The 20,583-nt window shown below is 39.6% G+C and overlaps 2 protein-coding genes across 3 annotated transcripts in view; one reads left to right on the top strand and one right to left on the bottom strand.

Annotated features, from left to right (window-relative positions):
* The window catches only part of LOC143154173 (zinc finger protein castor homolog 1), a 308,704-nt gene extending 306,159 nt beyond the window's left edge, over nucleotides 1-2,545 (bottom strand). The window contains exon 1 of the mRNA XM_076326045.1: nucleotides 2,524-2,545. The gene's annotated coding sequence lies outside the window, so the exon portion shown is untranslated. The remainder of the gene's footprint in view (nucleotides 1-2,523) is intronic.
* The window catches only part of LOC143154174 (uncharacterized), a 90,722-nt gene that overhangs the window by 56,799 nt on the left and 13,340 nt on the right, over nucleotides 1-20,583 (top strand). The window lies entirely within an intron of this gene.

Genomic DNA, 20,583 nt, shown 5'->3' with positions numbered 1-20,583 from the left:
CAGATTGTATTTATTCGAGACGATACGTAATCTTGTCTCGCGGTTTCCATTTTATTTTCGAAATACCTCGCAAATGACTTCGACAACGAAATAGTTCGAGGCGATGAAACACGTATTATGGAAAACGATCGACACGTTGCGAAATATTCCGATAAACGAAATTACAAATCACTTTGCACCGTTAAAGCGGTGATATCGATAATGGTCGAAAGAAAGAAAGATATTATTACAACGAATATACGTCGTTGATATTTCATTGATATCCGTTGTATTATTCGTGAGCATTTGTAACTTCAAATGCACGATGCGGTAATGATATACATGTACAAACCGCAAGTATACCGAGTGTCCAATGGATTTTCGCTCAAATTTTGCTACAATATGGAATATACTGGCAAATGTTGCACGCCTCGTTAAAAAATTGTAAATTTTCTATTTCCAACTCACGAATAAATATTTATCTATTATGTAAAGGGTTACCATTGTCGATAACTTTACGATTCGAAGTACCTGTTATTTCGGAATCAATATTTCAGTTATTGTTGGACAACGTTGCGGAGAAATATTTATTATTTTCATTTCGAATAAAATTTGCCGACACGGATGACATCTGTCTCTATTTTTCCTAGAATTCTGTTTTTTCTAATTTATACTCGGACGTGTATTCGCGTGACCATTACTTGTATCGATTAAAATATTTGATATATTATTCATATTTTATCCTTTTAGATTAAAAAAGGATTGTTAATACTTTTTATACCAGTGTCATTTTTTACTGAAAAACATCATTTATGTACGTAACAAAATCACGACACCGAGGGTTAATATAACAAAGTTAGATTCGATCTGGATTCAATTCAGGTTTAGATTACGTATATTTCCTTATAATTTTTTCTTTCCAAGATGTAGTTTATCGAAGAAGCGGAATTTGGATATTATATACACGCCGTCTGATTTTCAGGAATATCAATTTTTTAATTTCTTAGCGCTTACATGGACTTGGCTAACACGTTTAGTCGTTATTTGTTATTTCTATTTGTGTTGGTGTTCGTTAACATTGACGATAGATTATCCGTTGCAACTAGTTTTAACTTAGTTAGAAGACAGTAAGCTGGCATAAAACAGATAATAGCGCACCACCGTTAATGTTCGCAAACCGCGGAACAAGTAGAAACAACGGGTAATGGTCAGACGCGTTCAACGAATCGAACTCGAGGATCTTCCAGCCCGATTTTCTCGAAAACGAAGTGTCGAGTAAAAAAGTTTCATTCCACGTTTTCTAATTTACTTTTATACACAAATACGCCCAGTAGCCGTCTCGTCTCTCCCTATATAACGCAACCCGTTTTAAAATCTAAGCTACGCAACATCGAAGAATGCTTCCTGGAAAATAGAGTTTTCTCTATCGAACATCGAACGATCGTTGCAGATTAAATTTACAAACTCGTTCGATCAGAGCAAATTGTTCGTGCAACACCTCGCAAGGACGAAAATTCGGGTATCGAAAAAATTTAATTTTACCCTCTCGATTCATTTCTTCGCGTGAAATCATCCTCCGACCGCTGGTGCATTTTTCTGGACACCCCGGCCCAGGTATTTAGCGATAAAGCATCGATGAAAATGACACGTTTACGCGAATTACCGTATCTCTAGAAACGGTTAAATCCTCGCGAGTTGTTTATGGAAATCACGCGTCCACGTTGACGCTATATCCGCGTGGATTTTCCAGCACGTTAATGCCGTATTTACGAGAAAGATCACTTATGGAAATTTGTGCAGTGTCTGTGCATTCGACAAAGTACTACGTCTGCTGTGTCTGAATCCCATGCACAGCGCTTGAATAATAAATCAAAGCGAAGTGGCCACGTAACTGCGCGTTACGTCTACCCGGATCCTATATCCGTCTAAATATTATATTCGCGCGGTGTACTGGCGCGAAACTGCGCCCAGCAATGCCGTAGTTTATAATAATTCAAGCGTTCGTTAATTTCGTATTCTGGACGAGTGTACGGCACGAAAGACGAGACCCCTTGGGCGGATTAACTTAATACGTTATATACCGTGTTATATTAACGTGCCTGTAATATATATAATGGGAATGATTAATACCGGCTCCGCTCGAGCGAGTCTGCGAACCGTGGCCCATATTTTAAGGGACGTTCCCCATTTTGCCGATGCTTTCGGTCCCGGGGCCATATCGAGGCCATATGCTAGACACCGCGTTCACGGTAAATTCGCGCCACCATCGTAAATTCCCTCGAACGCGCATAATTTTCCCCGTGCACGTGATTGCTCGTCCCTCGTGATACTGCCCGGTGTATATTTTCAATTCGTCCGGTACCACTTTTAATACTTAATATCCCAATTCGGCTCGCCGCCAGAATTAAACGTTTCGTGTCTACGATTGTGACCGTACGCACGCGATTCGCACTTTGATTACACGTGTCGATATTGTCGGATAGTATATTGGATTACAGTAAGACTCTTTGTACCGAAAATAGATCGATTATATATGACACTAACCTAATCGTCTTCGTCGCTTCGAGCATCCGGTCACGTTCGCCCATCTCGATCGCTCGTCTTTTCCAAACGCTCTTCATTTTCTCCGGACCAAACGCATTTCCTTTCGCTCTCGTGCATTCCCAGGCTCGGTCGTCTTGCACGACCTCCTGTAAAGAGTCGCCCTTTGGAAAACCTGGCGACAAATCGACACCGAACCGTTTACTCTAACGCAACTCCATTCGCACGCAATGTATCTTATCCTAGACCTGCACTCGAAACAAGTGCATCGGGAATGGAAAATTCTGATACTACAATATCGAGTACAAGTGCATCCTACTGGAAGCTGTAAACAATGCACCGTAATAATTCGGTTCCGAGAGGTGTTGTGCACTTGGAAGAGAAAGAGCGACCGACTTCGAGCTAAGTTCAGGTATACCTCCTAGCGAGGATCGGTTGCTATTATGGTACGGCAAATCTGGTACGGATCATGGTCGTGGTACGTATCGTGCGATTCAACAAGTGATAGGACTTTGTAAAAGATCATTGCTGGTAAGCCAGATCACTGTGCTACAAGTGTCGAGTGTAATATTACAACTCGCGATACGATCCTGATAAAAGTCTATAATACATTACGATGTAATTGATAATTATCGAACCGTTCCCATAATGTTGCCCAGATTATATACACGAGCCACGATCTAGTTCATATTACAGTACCATAACTCGTTATGTAATCTACGGTATGCATCTATAATTCTACAGCTTATAATATAATCCAGATAAGTTTGTAAGTGGTCGTGAATTAATTCATATCACTGAACCATAACCCACGGTATTATCTAGATCGGAGCTTCTTATACGTGTATTGTATGGGTCGCAGACCCTCGGGGAGTTGCGTTAAACTTTTAGTAAATTGTAGGAAAATTTTGAAACACATTTTTGTACTATTCTTTTACTCTCGGAATATTTGATCTCTGTATAAAAAAAATATATCCGTACATCGAGTATTACTATAAATTACATTGGTCGTTCTATGAATAATTACTTTTAATCTCCAAACTCTTTACTACTATAAATGAAATTAACTTTTCCAAGAACGATTTATTATTTTTTCAAATTGTTGAATTTGTAGTATCCATAGATTCGAATAAACTAGGAATCGTTGATAGCGTTTCTTACGAAAAGGAATCACGAACGAAGAAAGTACAAGAAGCGGTGATTTAGATTATCGAACACAGGCCACAATTTATTGCAGATTATGCAATCCATAACGATATCGCATCCATAATGCGTTCATAGTGATGCGGTCCAGATAATTTTGTACGAAATCATGGTGCAATTCGTATCGCCGTACCATAGTCCACAGAGGTGTTTAGGTCGTATGCCCATATCTGGTAATGCAATTCAGATCGCTGTGCCACTGTCCGTAGTAGTATTTAGATCGTAGCACCGTGGCCAAAGCTATAATCCAGATCACTGTGCAAGCGGTCCAGGTGCTACATATTCGGTATCATCGTCAAAAGTTAAGCGATGCAGATTGCAAATGCAGTCGGTTCGGTTGCCAGTGATCCATTATCGAACGTTCAAAAGTAGAGCGATCCAAATTGTCGGTGCAGTCGTCACAGTTGCCAATGATCCATCGTCACACGTCCAAAAGCCGAGTAATTAAGATACCACGACAACGTATACACGTATATCGTAGTTCCAATTCACTTCGCGGACGACCGTAATGTTCGAATCGTTCTCCAAAAGTTGGTACCGCGTTCTGCTCGAATGTTATCCACTGTATTAACCCGCTATCGCGATCCGTTTTACGAACACAAAATAACCAAGTTTCCGTGCGTAACACCGTATACCCAACAACGTGAATTTACAAACACCGCGCCAGAGAAGAACGTGGAAACGTAGCAAACGACAGAACGTTGAATTAAAGTTCACCGGGGATGTGTAAAAGTTCCAACCGACCGGTGTGTTTCAATTGAGCAACAACCACCGCCATATTTTCTCGCGTCAATGAATTTTTATCGACGGTTTGCGGCACGTGTAGAATTGAACCGATTATCGCATTACACGGTCAGAAACGGAGTATCGAGGAGGAGGAGGGGGGGGGGGGGGGGTGGCGAAAAAAAAAAGGAGCGGTAAATCCGTTTACGTACCGCTCGTTTATTCTCATCGAGGGATTAAACGGTAAATTGGTCTTGGCACGCGCCAATTACTCGACCGGTGGGTACGGACCCACCGGAAACATTGTTTTTAAACTTGCACGAGCAACCAGGGAACGAGAGGTTGCAATCGGAACGAATTAATTTTCGATGCTCCGAAGGCAAATCGTGGAGGACCATTAAACTCGCCATTCCCTCGCGCCTGCGAGTGAAAGGGGAAGGAGAGTTAATTAAGAAAAACCGGAGCTTCGTCGTTTTTCCACCGAACGAACAACACGCGAACGCGTCGAGGTATACGAATTGCTTGTCGTATTTAAATTACTTTCTTCCGATAACCTTGAATTTTTTATGAAATTATACTTAACGATCTGTACTTTTTACAAATTCAATTGTACAATGACAAATGTAACAATTTCAATTATCATCAATGGAAGAAATTCGATCGCGTCTTGTAGCTTTCGTCGGAACTCGATGCGGATAATTTCGTTCCAGTTTTCCGAGGGAAAATCGTTTCGCTGTAGTTGTACAAAGACCAGGCTCGCGAGAGTTGTATTCCTTAATTTGTACGCGAATATATCGCCAAGATAAAGATCTCTGGTATTGTTTCTGGAACGTTCGGTTGCGCGCGAGTCTGTTTTGTTTCTCTGTTCGCGATTAAATTTCGTTCTACCGCTCCTTCTTTGCTCCACGATTTCACGGTAGTCTCTCGACGATCGTTCGTTGGAAACGCACGTTGGTTTAACGTGTTTTGCGATTAATTTCGGGAAACGATTAATTTTTTCCGTTGACCAGGACCGTTGCCAAGATGGAAACGCGAATGCTGCAAAACGACACGTATCTGGACGTTCACTTTTTTCGCTCGTGGATAAACGGTAACGAGAGCAAATGCGTTTTTCGCTACGCAAAAAAGAAAAAAAAAAGAGTCCTTGTCACCACCCATTTGCATTTTGTCGGATAATAATGTTCCCACGTAAATGTGTCTTTTGAACGGTGGTGTGGCGTAATTAACGTTTTCGCGAATTCATGACGCACTCTTTTTCAAGTTTCTTTTGTCTACTTTAAGCGAGTTGCAGAAATTACTCGACAATGTTACACGAAAATGAAGCACGAATGAGCCGCGTCCATTTCGTAAACCGCGCACACGCAAGGAAATAATACACTTTAGAAAATATTATGTCGATGGAAAAACCGTGTGCTCTCTGGTAACGTCGAAGGTAGCGCAACTGTACGAATTTTACGCCCGTGAAAAAAAAAAAAAAAAAAAAAAAACACACACCTAACTATACGTTTCCATTTTACTGGATAACATGCCTGCGCGTAAATCCGCCTTCCCGGTGGAAACATACGGGAATTAAAACGGTATAATGAATTTTCCGTGAATTTACAACGCGTCCTTCCGGGAAGTTCTTCTGGTACCGCGGAACGAATAGCGCGTCAAAAATTGTCCCACGACGATAAGCGTAAACGGATTACGATGATACTACACGCCGGTAGCCGCGAAGATACTATATCTCAAGAAATATTACATCGATGAAAAACCCATGTGTATTCTGGTACCTAGAGGTGCGGTATAACTGCATGAATTCCGTGTCCATGAAAGTAGCTTATTTACGAGCATTTTATATCTATGGAAATACGCGGCAAAAATCTAGAGGAATACTGTATTTATGAGACTCGGTGCATCCACGTGCACCCCACGCCTTTGGGACCGGTACATCTGCTCGGATTTCGCGTTCACAGATGCGTTGTGGAGAATTATTATTATCGTAACGTCTCTAGTGCGTAATTAGAAGTTAGTCGTCGTAACGGCGAGTTGATACGTTTATGCGTTGATACAGATTATGCGTGTAGCGGTACTTTTATAGTAATTCTCTCACCTGGGCGTTACGAAGAAACAGACTCGACTGATCGTCGAGGGATCAAACGTTCGAAGATGGCGTCGAAAGCACGTTGGTGAAAAAGTTCAACGCACGGGCGATTATCCAATGAAAGTTTGAGCGAGAAAATGGCTTAAACTTTCGACGTGCAACGACCGTCGAGTGATAATTTTTTTAATCCTGTCGTCATCTCGCGTTAACTACGTGCCGAGTGTTCTTGCTCTTCAAACTCCATTGTAAACAAAAAGTGTTTACTATTCGGAAAGAGAGCATTTTCTGACCCACGTTTATATAACCGTTTGTCGTAACTTCGTGTAAAATACCTCGTGCTTCGGTTCGATCGGAATCCCTGGCAGGGGCGCGAGCGTGAAAAGTGATCGACTGGGTGTAAAATGATCCGGAAATGATACCGCGCGAACGAGATGACCATTAACGGAAGAGAAAATGTGTTACTACGGGTCAAGGAGTCTATCACAACGCGAATTTCGAACCTATTCAACGTATCGTTTCGCTGGCCACGACGGAACAGATCCCTCGGTATTTTTCTACAGCGTTCGCTCAAAAAGATGAACTTCTCCGGGGCTGAATGATACAAACGAGCCTATCCAGCGGTCGTAAAAAGCTGCCGGATAAAAAAGTCAAAAGCTTATCTCGCCAGGGAGGACTTTTTTTCTCATCCGCCTTTTCACTTTTTACCGCCGACGTAAAGCTGAAGACCCGGCGAGCAACGACTCGAGCGCCGGGATCTCCCTAAACTTTCCATTTCGGCGAGAAACGCGCGGGAAAAGGCTGTCCCGTAGAATTAGAGAGCACCGTCCGTTCTGCTTCTCAGGACTTTACTGGCCTCGTTGGTCGGCCAACCCGCGAGATTTACATTACGTACGCTTCTACGCTCTGTGTTCTACGCCCCATCGCTCCTCTGTCGCGCGATTAAACGGCACACGCAGGACTTTAGTATGCATAAAGTCCGAGAAAGTAATGAAAAGTTGGTTACGCCCGGCGATAAAGGGCGAACGGTGCCTACCGATTACGACTCACCGACGAAATTGAGTCGAATAATCGGGGATCAAGGACCTTAATCGCGATCGCGCATCTTCCTTTACAGTGCGCGTCTATTGTGTAAGAACGAAACAATACCGAACGGTGTTTAAAACGGAATCCAAGTCCAACTTTTAGAGTTGGATTTTTCGAAGAATCGGGTTTCGTTCCAAGTACATCGAATCATCCAAATCGTCGACAGATACTTTTTGTAAAAGTAACAGACACTGTTAATAAAAATGGTAATGGTACAATAGATTCGCAACAGTTATAGAATTAGGTAGTAAAATGACTGTTAATAAATAATGAAGGTGCGATATAATGAAAACGATACGGTACATGAAAATTCTTAGAGCTAATTATTGGGAATTTTCTAGAGGATCGAATGTTCGAACAAGTTCAATAAACTCGAAAGGAAGATCGCGTTATCGCTTCGTTTAGTTATCTCTAGTGCACATTTTCGCACGTCTTCCTTTCAGCGAGGTCGAAGTTCCTGCAAGCACCGAGAATCGTGCGATTATCAAGGTAACCAATCCAATAAAGAACAAGCACCGCTAACTCAATCTCCGCTATCTTACGGTTACTGCTACCTGTCCCTTTCACCTACAACTTCACTCGTTCCTAAGTGACCATCTTCCACGTGTTAATAGAACGTAACGAGTGAAGTTCTCGTGCAAGTATCGAGATTCGTGCGATTATCGAGGTACCCGATACAGTAAGAAGGAAACTCCCTTTAACGGTCCATATCCAATAGCGAGCCATCGGAACACGATTACCTCGAGTTTTTTCCTCTCGCCTAAAATTTTATTCGTCGCTGAGCGATCGTATCGTCGACTTGAACAGTACGCGAAACGTCTTGCCACGAAATTAAGATCCACACTGCAGACCCGCGGATTTCCACGAGACGTCCTTTAGAAAATCGCACAAAAACTGCTCCGAAAGGGAGTCGACTGTGTTCACAGCCCTTCTCGAGTTCCGTAGGGTCTACGTTTGAGAATAAGATGTCTACCCGAGAGCAGAGTGGCTCGAAAATTAGGTCACAGGCAATTTCTCGGACTCGAAAGTCAGCCGAAAGTTCGTGGACTTTGAACTTCCTCGGACCTTTTCAAATTTTACGAACTTTCCAAGTCCCGAAGTTACGGAAGCCAACGAAAGTGTCGATACTGTTATTCATTAAAGCGCTGTGACAGGACCGAGACCGCAGTTTCGTTGTACAGTGGCCGGAACTCCAAGCGCTTTAACGACGGAAATGGAAGTTTTCTGGCGCGGATAAATTCGTCGTTATCTTAACGACATCTTGGGACAATCGAGAAACTCCGTCGTTAGGTTGAAATTGAAGGCGCGACCATGGTCAAGACTCTTCCTAGATTCGGTTAAATACAGCGGCGGTGATTCCGTCGGAAAATAATTACTAACAAAGATTAAAATGAATCGCCGTTGGCCGGGGAATTAATTGGACGAATTATCTTGGAACGAAGAGGATTAAAAAATTTCCCTTAATTGCGTGCGGATACGAAGATGAAACTTTGATGGCGAGCAATTAAACGGTAATTAAGTGAACAGAGGCCCGGCCGAGGAAATTTGAGCGGGAAAAACTTGGGAAATTATGTTCGGCTGTTACAGAAACGACGAACCGAAACTTTCGCGACGCGAAAGAAGAGTTTCTCTCCCTTTTTATTAGTAATTGTCTGCCGGCGCATTGTTATTATAAATTGGACGTGGAATCCAGATGCTTCGAAATTTTTAGAGAGAAGAAATTACTCTCGCGCATCACGAGTACGTGATGTATATTTTGAAACTCCTAAATGGGGGAAAACAACGAAAACGAGACCAAGTTAACTAACGAATAATTCACCGTGATCAGCCAGGATTTACAAGTTCAACAAGTGTCCAACAAAGAGTAAAAAATGAACTTTTTTAAATAATAAATTGAACCAATGATTTCGCGTTTGACGGTGATTTATAATATACTCAGTTCTGCCATGAGTTTAAGTGATTTAAGTGTTAAAAATATTATACCGACAGAATTATGGTGAAATTTGAAAAATCGACAATATTATATTTTATAGCGAGTATTGAACCGTGCTCTGTACCCACTCTCGCGCCAAACTGTACGCCAAACTTTAAAGCCGTTTTTCTCGAAATGACATTTTCCAAGCTGGTTGGTATGATATCTCGGGAACTAGTAGACCGATTGACTTGAAATATTGACACACATATAAAATACGTGTCCCTCTACCGTCTGAACTGAAATAAACTCGATATCTGTGAAAGTTTTTTTCACTGCTCGAAGAAGCACAGAATTCGATGGAGAAAGCGAATTTTTCACTCGATGTGCTGTAGGTTTTTCAATTTTCCAATTTTCCTAGTTTTCTTTCAGTTCAGACGGTAACCATATTTATGCAGCATCTTGGTTTTTTTTATTCAGTATGCTAAACGTGGACACAAGTTTTCGCATACACAATGTACGTAACCATGCATTACTTCGACAAAATCTCCACAGTTCGAAAAACATCGATTTAAACTCGACGCTTAGATTGCTGATACGGAAAATGCTAAAATTTAATACATCGAGTGACTTGCGACAAACACCTGGTATTAACATTTGTTACATTCCTGTAGAATTAAATCGATGCGCTGTGAATATTTGTTCGTGAAACTTGGAACTTAAAGTTGTCGGAGAAAAAGTTCCCTGGAATGATTATTATTGTATATCTTTCGTAAAGTTTGAAACATAAAGTCTGTAAATGAAATATACTCGAAGCGTTGCTTACCGTTTCCATTGAAATAAGTCATCAGCGAAAAGAATTAAAGAGATTCAACGCGCAGAAGTGTGCTCGAAACATTCGAAATGGAAAATTCTTTCCTAGTAGATTTCAATTAGCAAAGAGAATCGAGAACCGAAGAAGAATTACGTTGATTTTGTCGTGTTCGCTGTTTGAAAATAATTTCAAAGTGAATTTCATCGGCCGGGATGGCATAATATGGCACAAATGCGCGTTGGAAAAGTGGTCGGGAGTTTGAGGTCCACCGGCCGTGCCCTTCTTTCTCCTCCACTCCTACGTACGGGGGCTCGTCCTGGATGAGAAACCACACAGCGATTACACAAAGCGTACGACAGTTGGCGAGCACGGAGAGCGCACAAGAGTGGAGTACACTCGAGAAAGACAAAAGAAAGTTGCTCTGAATGCGAAAAACTTGTGTCGGAGTGGTGTGGTACCCCAAAGGCGAAGAGAAGAAGCTGATGGACATTCGAGAGGGAATGTCGCGTTCAGGAGGGCCAAGTGTGGGATCGGGTGTACCGAACCACGAAGGAAAGTAGTTTAGAACACCATGATAAAAACGATTCGGCGGTGGCACATTGGAAAACCGTACGGTCGTCAATCCTGAAGTCTCCAGTTAGAATCCCACCGTTCGTGCCCTTTTCTTCGACTCCTAGATAAACGATACCTACCATTTTCTTTTAGTATACTTTCCGAGCTTCGCGTTCCGAGAAGATTTACGAGATAATTGAATTATACGTACGACAAAATGTGATACGGTAAACGCAACGTACACGTACTATATGTTCGAACAAGGGCAAAAATTGTTATTAATTATTTTACGCGGATTGTAAACTTACTCTTCGTGTAATACGAATATTTTAATCTGTCTTTTTCCTTTTTTATATTTTTTACATTGTTATATTACTCAATTTCTATATCTACTCGTATTACATTACTTTTGTCTCTCGTTTATTTTCCGACCGTACGTATTGTATACCTTAACGTTACTTTCCATCGTACGAGTAACAACGATTCTCGGTGAAAAATACGTACCCTTGGAAATACGGAACGTACGAAGCGTTACCCCGGAAATGACTACAATTTAATTTACGGGAAAAATGTTCTACGGTAACGCCCAAACGACGGTTTACCGCCTAATAAATCGATACCAATCATCGAGCAGAAATCAAACTCGTGGAAATAATAATCTTCTCGATCGAGATTTCAGAGGTGGTTCGGGTTACCTCGCTTCCTACTGATAACAATAAATCCGAGAGAAAAACGAATATCTCCTCGGCGGTAGCGGGAATTGCGGTTACTTCGCGAGATGAAATTGAAAAGCAAGACGACGCAACGCGATTCTCGTAAATATCGGCGGAACACGAACGGCGTAAATTTTCCGGGCGTAACGCGGCAATGTCTGGGCACGCGACACAACTGGAACGCATCGTAACGCTTTAATAACGAAATTCCGTACGGTCGATTTGAAGCTGTCGCCGACCAGGGAACGGTTCGCGGTATAAAAGTAACGTTTAGCCGGGCAAATCTAGCGGCCGTTCCGTTCCGTGTGTCGGGAAACTGGCCGAGAGACGCGTTTTAGAATTGAGTTACTTCGGCCATTGGGAAGCAATGAAGCATCTAGCGCGAACCAGCGGCGAGTTTGCGCAAGCTTTGCCGGGCCGTTGCTCTCCGCCCGTTTCCAAGGTTGCGCATTGGGACTACACCGTGATACCGGATATCAATTTTTTTCCATATACGGTTTTCGTGTTGCCGCGACGATTCTCTGGCCGGAGTACCGGCAACGATTTGTAACCGAACGCGGCTGCCCTCGAAATCAAGTTCCGAGCTTCTCCCGCGGCGAAATTTCCCACTTTCTCGACACACGGAACGTGTAAAAACCTATCGCGGAGGACGTAACGCGAGAAACAGGCAAATAAATTGCGAGGGTACGCGATCCTGTGTAATAAAGGTAGCGAAAATCGAGATATCGCTGGTGAAACGTTGTCTGACCATGGACCGGTCGTATTCACTGCGCGCCAACGAGGCGAACGATAAAATACGACAAATTTTATCGTGCCCGGATTAATCGTCAATACCGTTGAATCGATTTTAACGTTTTCGAGAATTGTGGTTTAAAATGTGTATATAGTACGATTACCACGGTACGATTTTTCTAATCGTGAAAGTCGTTTAAATAAATGAACGCGTGCCATCGTTCTCGAGGAAATCGACTTTGAAAATTCCGGAGGAACGGCTGCGGTCGAATGAGGCTTGATTAATGCGTCTGGCCATTACTCGTTATTTCTACTTGTGTTTGTCTTCGTAAACGTTAATGGCGTTATACTATCGACATTGTTTACGAACACGAACACAGACACACGTAGAAATAACTAGTAATGGTCAGACGCGTTAACCGAATTGCACGCGTGCTCCGAGAATCTTCAAAATTGATTTTCTCGCGAACGAAGCATCCTACGAATAAATTTTATTCCACATTTTCGATTCAGTGCTTTAAATAATTCAAAAATATACAAATACATAGGCATTAAACCGATTTTCTCTTTTCTGTAAACTGCATTTTATGATATATCGTATCGTAGTAATGCTCTAACGAAGTGGTATAATATTTTAAAATTAAACATTCCGAAAACATGTAAAAACCAAATATATTTCTTTTTCTTTTGTAATGACGCTTGCGCGACAATATTTTTTAGAATATTTGCAACTATAAGTAAACGATATACGTACACTACTTATTGTAACTAGAAACGCATAGGAATCCATCGGTCTCCGTCCAACTGTTATTGTATAACGATAAAAACGATCGAAAGTCGAGGATTGTTTGGCAAAACGAGCGAAGTTATCGCTCAATCGCCGGTGAGAAACGAGCTTAATTGTGACAGAGATTTCAATATTTACTTCCAATCGGCCGAGAAATTTCGATGGAAATTTCAACTTGGCGTTGATATCATCGGTTCCATCGAGTCGGATTCCATCGTCTGACACGAGTGACAGCCTATAAATTGAGATTTGATCGATGACCTTCAGGATAGTAATAACTGCGCGGCCAATGTTTGCTCGTGGGACTTCCAGAACGCCACCGGTTATAGACTGCTAACCTGAACCGTCTCCACGCGAGCGGAAAGAGCAACCTAATTCCCGAACGGAGTTTCCTCCTACTAGGAAAATAAAAAGTTTCCGCAATCCGCGCGGGGAGGGTGGCTGCGGAGCAAGAACAAAGACCGATTCCCTATTACGATGGGGAAAAAATTGAAGATTGCTCGATGAACACGCTGTAAGTGCCATTGATTGCGCGGAATTAACTTTCATTGTGATTTCGCGTGACGAAAGTGTCTCCGAACCGAGAAGAACCAAGAACCTCCGACATTTTATTATCCGAGTACGCGCGTACCTGCACTACCGAACATTTTCAACGTCAATTTTTCTCTTGCACCGATTTGCATCGTGACCGAATAAAGTCGAGATAAAATGTCGGAATTCGCGACGAGTACGGTCAACGAGATATCTGTTCGAAATGAACGAGAAAGTCGCGAGTCCCGGATTGAACGTGATTTATTAAAGCGCAGCCATGTTTCTTCCCTTATTTCGATCCCAGCAGGACGCGGCGATAAACTGTTGAACACACGGTGTTCCCTTAATCGAAGTTGCCGTAAAACGGGAACGATCTAATTCCGGTAGAGGTCCGGCTTTTATTGCGGGACACCGTCTTAAAAGTTTACGCTCCGTAGGGACGCCAGCGTCCCTTTTAGCGAGTTCGATCAAGCTTCTTGGCCATGTTTAATCACATCGATCAACCCCGAGAGCGACATTCGCACGCAAGACGAACGCTGGGTCAAACGAGCTTATTCAAAATTCATGGAATTCTCTTTCACCTTTCCCGTGAGTTTGCTTGAAATTTTTGACATTCGTAGAGAGTATATACTCCACGTTAATTCCCTCTGCCAATTTTCCTCTAAGTTTATAGGGAGTAGGGAAAGAGGGGTTGTAAGTGCCGCTTAAAGGAAATTCGTAAACATTTTCTTATACCGTTTTCGAATATTTTTCATCGCATCGTTTAAATTTTCATCGTCCAAATTTAAACAATTCGTCTTAATCGTTTTGTAGAAAATCTCACTGAAAAAAAACTCGACTAGGGTCGAATCGAGGCAAGCGAACAAAGTAGCCAAGGCGGGTAACTGTGACTGCCAAACCATTTTTCTTCGTACATTTCTGATAAATATCTCGTTACGATCCGAGCGTTATGAGCCGGCACTCCATCTTTTTGATAATACTTTAAATTGCATCTTATTTATAGTGGGACATCATTTATCAGAGAGAACAATGTACGTTTTAAGAAATGCCGATATCGTTCATTGTTTAACGTGTCACGGAGAAAAAGACACAGACCGATAAAATACGTGTTCAAAAGTTCACATCACACATTGATGCTATATTTCAACCGGTCGTTTGTACACTTTTTAAGTTGAGAATTTTCTGAACGATATATGTGCTTGTTATACTCATTAACCATTCCGTTATTCGTAGAATAAAATCGTTCCAACAAAGACCGTATTACTTTCTTCTTATTATAGGAAAAATCGGCAAACCCGCATTCTTTCATATGCAGATCTCTTAAAACGAGATGTATTATATGTAATAATATGAAATTATTTTGAGAAATAATTTAATAGAAAGCGTTTTAAACAATTATTCAAATTTGGTTATTCGATAGTTAAACGATGAGACGAGAAATATCAAGTTATGCATAAGAAATTGTTTGAATATTACTTGTTGTAATATTCGATAGAAAAATATTCTCCTGAGATATTAAATGTTCGATTATCTTGTCTTGTACCTTTCTTATGCAAAATGACGAAAGAAATCAATTTGTACAAAAAAAGTGACTTGCTACCATTTTTTAAAAAAAAGTGTAATTAGACTTTTCATGTAATGCACTTGGAAAATAGTCGTACCATAGGATAATAGAGGTCATTAACTTGTACAAAATTATCCTCTACAATTTTTTCTATCTTCGCTTAAAACAAAGCCGGGTTCAATTGCTAAAATCATTGTATACTTTCTACGGATTACCATTATTTTATTTACGATGCATCCGACCAAAAATATCCATATTAATCGTTATACCAAATACACATACTCGCATCGAATTTTGACCAAAAACTATCTCGATTCTACCGTATTCAATGCTCTTTCAAATGATGTATACATATACGTTGAATGTTAAAGTAATTCATTTACGAGTTGTAGTTCGTATTTAGCACTCGCATTTAATTCGAACTGTGTTTCACTCTCGCGGTAACAAAGTTCGTGCAAATGCATGTCGAAAAATAAAAATCATATTAAACTCAATTTTAACACGCTTTGTATACTCCTTGTAAGGTTGAATTAAATAGAAAACAGTGTAAATCGTGCATTAAAAGATTTAAAAACATAATTATCTTTAAATTGTTGCTTCGGTGAGTAATATTACTTACATATATTTCTACTTGACGTCCTTTTTATCCGAATCATTCGTACTGGCTTTTATATGAATCGTGAAAAATGACGATTTAAAAATTCAGCGCGTATGTTTATTCAAACAACGACCTAATCCCAAATACCATGCACGAGCCAGCACATGAACAGGGCAACCAGTATTTCTCGAACAATTACAACGCTGACCAGAGTACGATGTAATGGATTTGGCACCTTAATTAACACACGATTTTCTGTGCCCGCTTTGTCCTGGAAATATTCTCTCCTGGCGCCAGGAAACAATATCCATACCTTACGATCGTTTATGAGTAGGAGAGAATTTTTGAACAAATTGCGACAGTACTGGGAAAAAGCACTTCAAATCTTATTTTACGTGCAAAATGTGATATTTCGTTATAAAATTAACAGAGGCAAATAGGTCGCAAAACTTTCTGACAAAAAAGTGTGACAAAGTAATGATCGAATTTCATTTAATTTTTAATTTTTTCTTATTCTACTGTCCGAAAGTCATGTGGGAAATATTATTGCACTTGAAAGTTCGTCTAATAGCAAAGAAAAGTACAGTATAATGCAGTAAAACTTGACATAGAAAATACAATTAATAGTTATTATGAGCGTATATCTGTGTATGCAACGTGTACTCTTAATAAAAATATATTTTCGTTGCAAGTAGATATTACGAAAAGGGTAGCTGAATTCATTACGGAGTACCATCGTGAGTGTTGTAATTATGCGAGAACTGTTGATTGCTGTGCTCGTGTACTCGCTCTTATATGGTACTTACAATTCAAATGTAATTTGGATAATTGTATAGCAAGAGAATTTGCGTATTGCCATTTTTCGCACACAAACCCCACTGCGGAATATTCGGATGAAGAGGATGTCGAGTAAAAGTACATAAAGGTAATATTACTTCGTAAAACGAAAACATGCAAATTTTTAAATGCATGTTTTATTTTCTATTTAACACGCATTAATATTGCCGTACAAAACGTATTCAAATTAATTGTAACATTGTCTGTTATACAACATGCATTCACGCCAACTTCGTTAACGTAAATGTAAAATCCGGTTCAAATTAAACGCTATAACTCGTAAACAAAGAACTGACCCAACATTCGACATCGTGCACAGAAAATAAAGTTTCTTTCTTGATACTTTAACAGGCAGTTATGATTCACTCTTTCGCTCGTGATATACTTTTTCTTTAAAGTAACCCCATAAGAAATAATTTAGCGATATTAGATTACGTGACCTCGTCGATTAGAAAATTGGAGGAAAAAATCCTCATTGATTTATATTTGATCTCCGCGAAGTTCTCGGTGTAAGAACACTTTATGTGGGTAGAACTTACGACGCTTTAAAATTCGCTGAACACTCGTTCGAAAGATTTTAGAACTGCGAAAAATTGAACGAATACTCACACCTAAATTGTGAGCATTTACAGCTAACACACAGTCTATAAATGTTTTTCGTTGTGTGCATCTTTCCATTTGTACACTACAATCTCGACAAAACTGTTTAACAACATGATAAAATAAACTATGCGGTAAACATTTTCCAAAATGCACATACAGTAAAAAACTAATAACGTCATTTGAATTCTCTCTCAAAATTATGAAAAGCATGTTATACCTTCTTTTTTGTAATTACTTATCTACGAGATATTTCCTTGTGTCAAATGAAACAGGACACTCAGTATATTGCCTGAAAGTAGAGTTTTCTTCTATTTTTTTAGTACTAGTCTCATTAAAACATCTTCAATCGTTTAAAACTTACTAATTTGTTCGAAAAGCTATTAAAAAGTTATTTTGATTTTTGCTGGACGGCAATTTCTACTCCTCTTATCCTGCCTCCTATAGACTTAGGGGAAGATTGACACCGGAAATTGATGATAACTACTTAGATCTACGAATATGCATAATTTAAGAAGAAAAGTTTGGGTCGGAGTTTTACATTACATTTACATTATTACTTTCCTAAACTATTTGTGCCCAACGTTATTACTTTTCTACTATTTCTTTTTGCAAACTAGTTCTTTCTAGAAACAAAACTTTTAATAATTATTCAATAAATTAATGATTTCACCGAATCGAAAAAGTTCACGAGTATTCCAGAGTGAACAATAATGGTCTAAGTTAGGTCTAAATTCAAGACAATACGGACGAATAAACAATGGAAACTTCAAAATAAATCGTACCTAATTACCTATTATTTTCCTCATCTCTTACAATGCCTGTGACTTCAGAGCTAAGTATAAGCGTCCCCTGATCGTTGCTTGAAGACAATCGGTGACCTTTTTTTCTCCAAAATACTTTAACGTCGTGTAAATCGAAAAAATACTTTTTCATAGAAAGATATTATTTTCTAAAAGTTTTCAACGATAAATGATGATCAAAGGTGATGAAAATATATTTGCAAAGATGAAACGACAAATAAGTATTTTAATAACATCCATCGCATGTGTGCAGGATTTCTTTAGCTTCTGCAAGTGCATTATAAACGTTGGGCTACATTTTGTATCATTTTCATTGTATAACAACACCTCGAATGCTTTTACGATACCTACGTATACCTACGTGTTGTAAAAATTTTTAAGAAATATTACATTTCGATTTTCGAATTCTCCAGCACTAATTCAGATATTGTAGAGTTATCCACTAAAAAATTCTACAAATTGTGACTTGTATTATCCAATAGAATATATACATTCTAAAGCCAAGCGAGTTGTAACTCTGAGATGAAAGAATCCCAAGGAATGGGCCGCAAATAACTCGTAAAGTCCGGCTGTATAGCTATTTTTCACTAGCGATACGACAAGATCTAGCTACCGTTCTCCAAGGAATATCAAACCTTACCTATCTTCGGAAGGGTCTTAACGTCCTGGATTCGTCGAAAGTCTGATACGGCAGAGGACTACCGAAGGATAGGTCAACCGACTCGTAGAACCGAACCTTGATCTACACCCGAAGAACTGGTACACATGGCTAGCTTGGAACTGGGATATCCATCGATTGACATGTCCAACGGTCGAGTGGATCAGTTTACCCGCGGCCGATTCTCGTGGACGACATGTTCGACCAGGATTTAAACCGAACGGGATTAATCCTGCCCTCTGGCCGCGGTTAAACTCGGCCCGGTAGCGTCTACGGATGTTCGTTTGGTTTTCCAATTAATTGGCTACTGCCCCCAGCTGGTTAAAAGCAACGCATTGGAAGATTGCTGGTGCGTAAAAGATGCATCAAGTTTATTATTGAGTTTCCATTTTGAAGTTAATGGAACTAGAAGCACGAAGATTTTCAAGTTTGACAAGGGAACGTTAAAAAATCTGTGTTGTAGATTTTTAAGAAACTTTTGTAAAAAATAGATCTTAGAAAATATTGTACACGTATTCCTTCCTATCAATAATCGTCCATATCGAAGAAGCGAATACAAGTTTCAATATTGGGAGTAAAAACTTCTTTATTATATTTATTTAAAAAGTTGTGCTTTAAAAAGTTTCAAGATTGTAGATATATTCAAGTAATAAAGAATAAATAATGTATTCAAACTTAATATATTCGTTCATATTTATTGTTAAATATTATCGATGCATGTATAAAGCTACAGATTGAAACACGATATACGATTATTTTAGAATTTTTATTTTTTTTATTATAATAAAAATAACTGTGTTTGTAATTTACTCCCATTTTGTGCAGAATAAATCCTTTAAATGTGTATAATCGAGGAGTTTGTAAACATTAATAATATTTCCGGTAGTATCAGGCCGAATGCAGTTAGTCGTTCCTGGTATGAGCAAAACTGATTTTCTAGATATAAAAAAATTAGGTGGTGCGGACCATTACCCTAAGTGATATGAAAAGTTTAAGACGTAAATTACGCTCGACTGATTCACGGTCACAAGATCTTAAGAAAAAAAAACAATTGAACGAGAACTGTTTAAAAACTGTAATCGATTACCCCTAAAGTTTTTCATGCCTGTAAAAGTATAATAACTCTGAAAAAGTCTTATTGAAAACGTTATAAATATTACAAAAAATACGAGTAAATTATGAACGCGATACTTTTCGTTATAATGCTAAATATCAAAGTTTTTAAACATACATACGTATTACTTTTTTAAATCTTTAAGTTTTCAGTCCTAACTTCGATGACTACCTCCGTCCCTTCGATACGAATGAATAAAAAAAAACACGTCAAATATTTTTGTAAGATCTACTTCCTGCAAAAATTCATGAAAGTTTGCTGTTTGCATTGGCTGTTTACAGAAATTAATCTCGTCCATTCCTGTAATATTCACGAGCTAACTTTCACGGAACCTGAGAGAGTTTTCGGTAAAATTTTCCTTCGCGCATGTCCCCTATGAAAAAACTACCAGCAGAAACATACATCACTTTGCTAGATAGACAGATTTATTGGTCCGGGACTGCACATGTCCCTTAAGGATCTACAGAGTGAAATAATTGTCGCAGACGTTTCTTTGAACAATGATTTAAACGAATTGTACACTTCGACTCCTCGTGTCTATAAAATAGAGAATTACAACTTCTTAAACGTTGAAATAATTTAATCTTCTAAAATGGCGGTTCGTACTTGATCGCGCGTCTAGCTTAAAAATTTCAAAATTGATTTCCTCGAAAACGAAGTCTCGTAACGAAAAAATATTATTCTACATTTTCGATAGATTGGTTCGCGACGTTGCTAGATTTTGCGAAACCCTCGATGCGAAAAGTACAATTC

Source organism: Ptiloglossa arizonensis, chromosome 14 (assembly GCF_051014685.1).
Source record: "Ptiloglossa arizonensis isolate GNS036 chromosome 14, iyPtiAriz1_principal, whole genome shotgun sequence".
Taxonomy (NCBI): domain Eukaryota; kingdom Metazoa; phylum Arthropoda; class Insecta; order Hymenoptera; family Colletidae; genus Ptiloglossa; species Ptiloglossa arizonensis.
The sequence above is the reverse complement of the archived record's forward strand: the minus strand, read 5'-3'. Positions and strand labels throughout refer to the sequence as shown.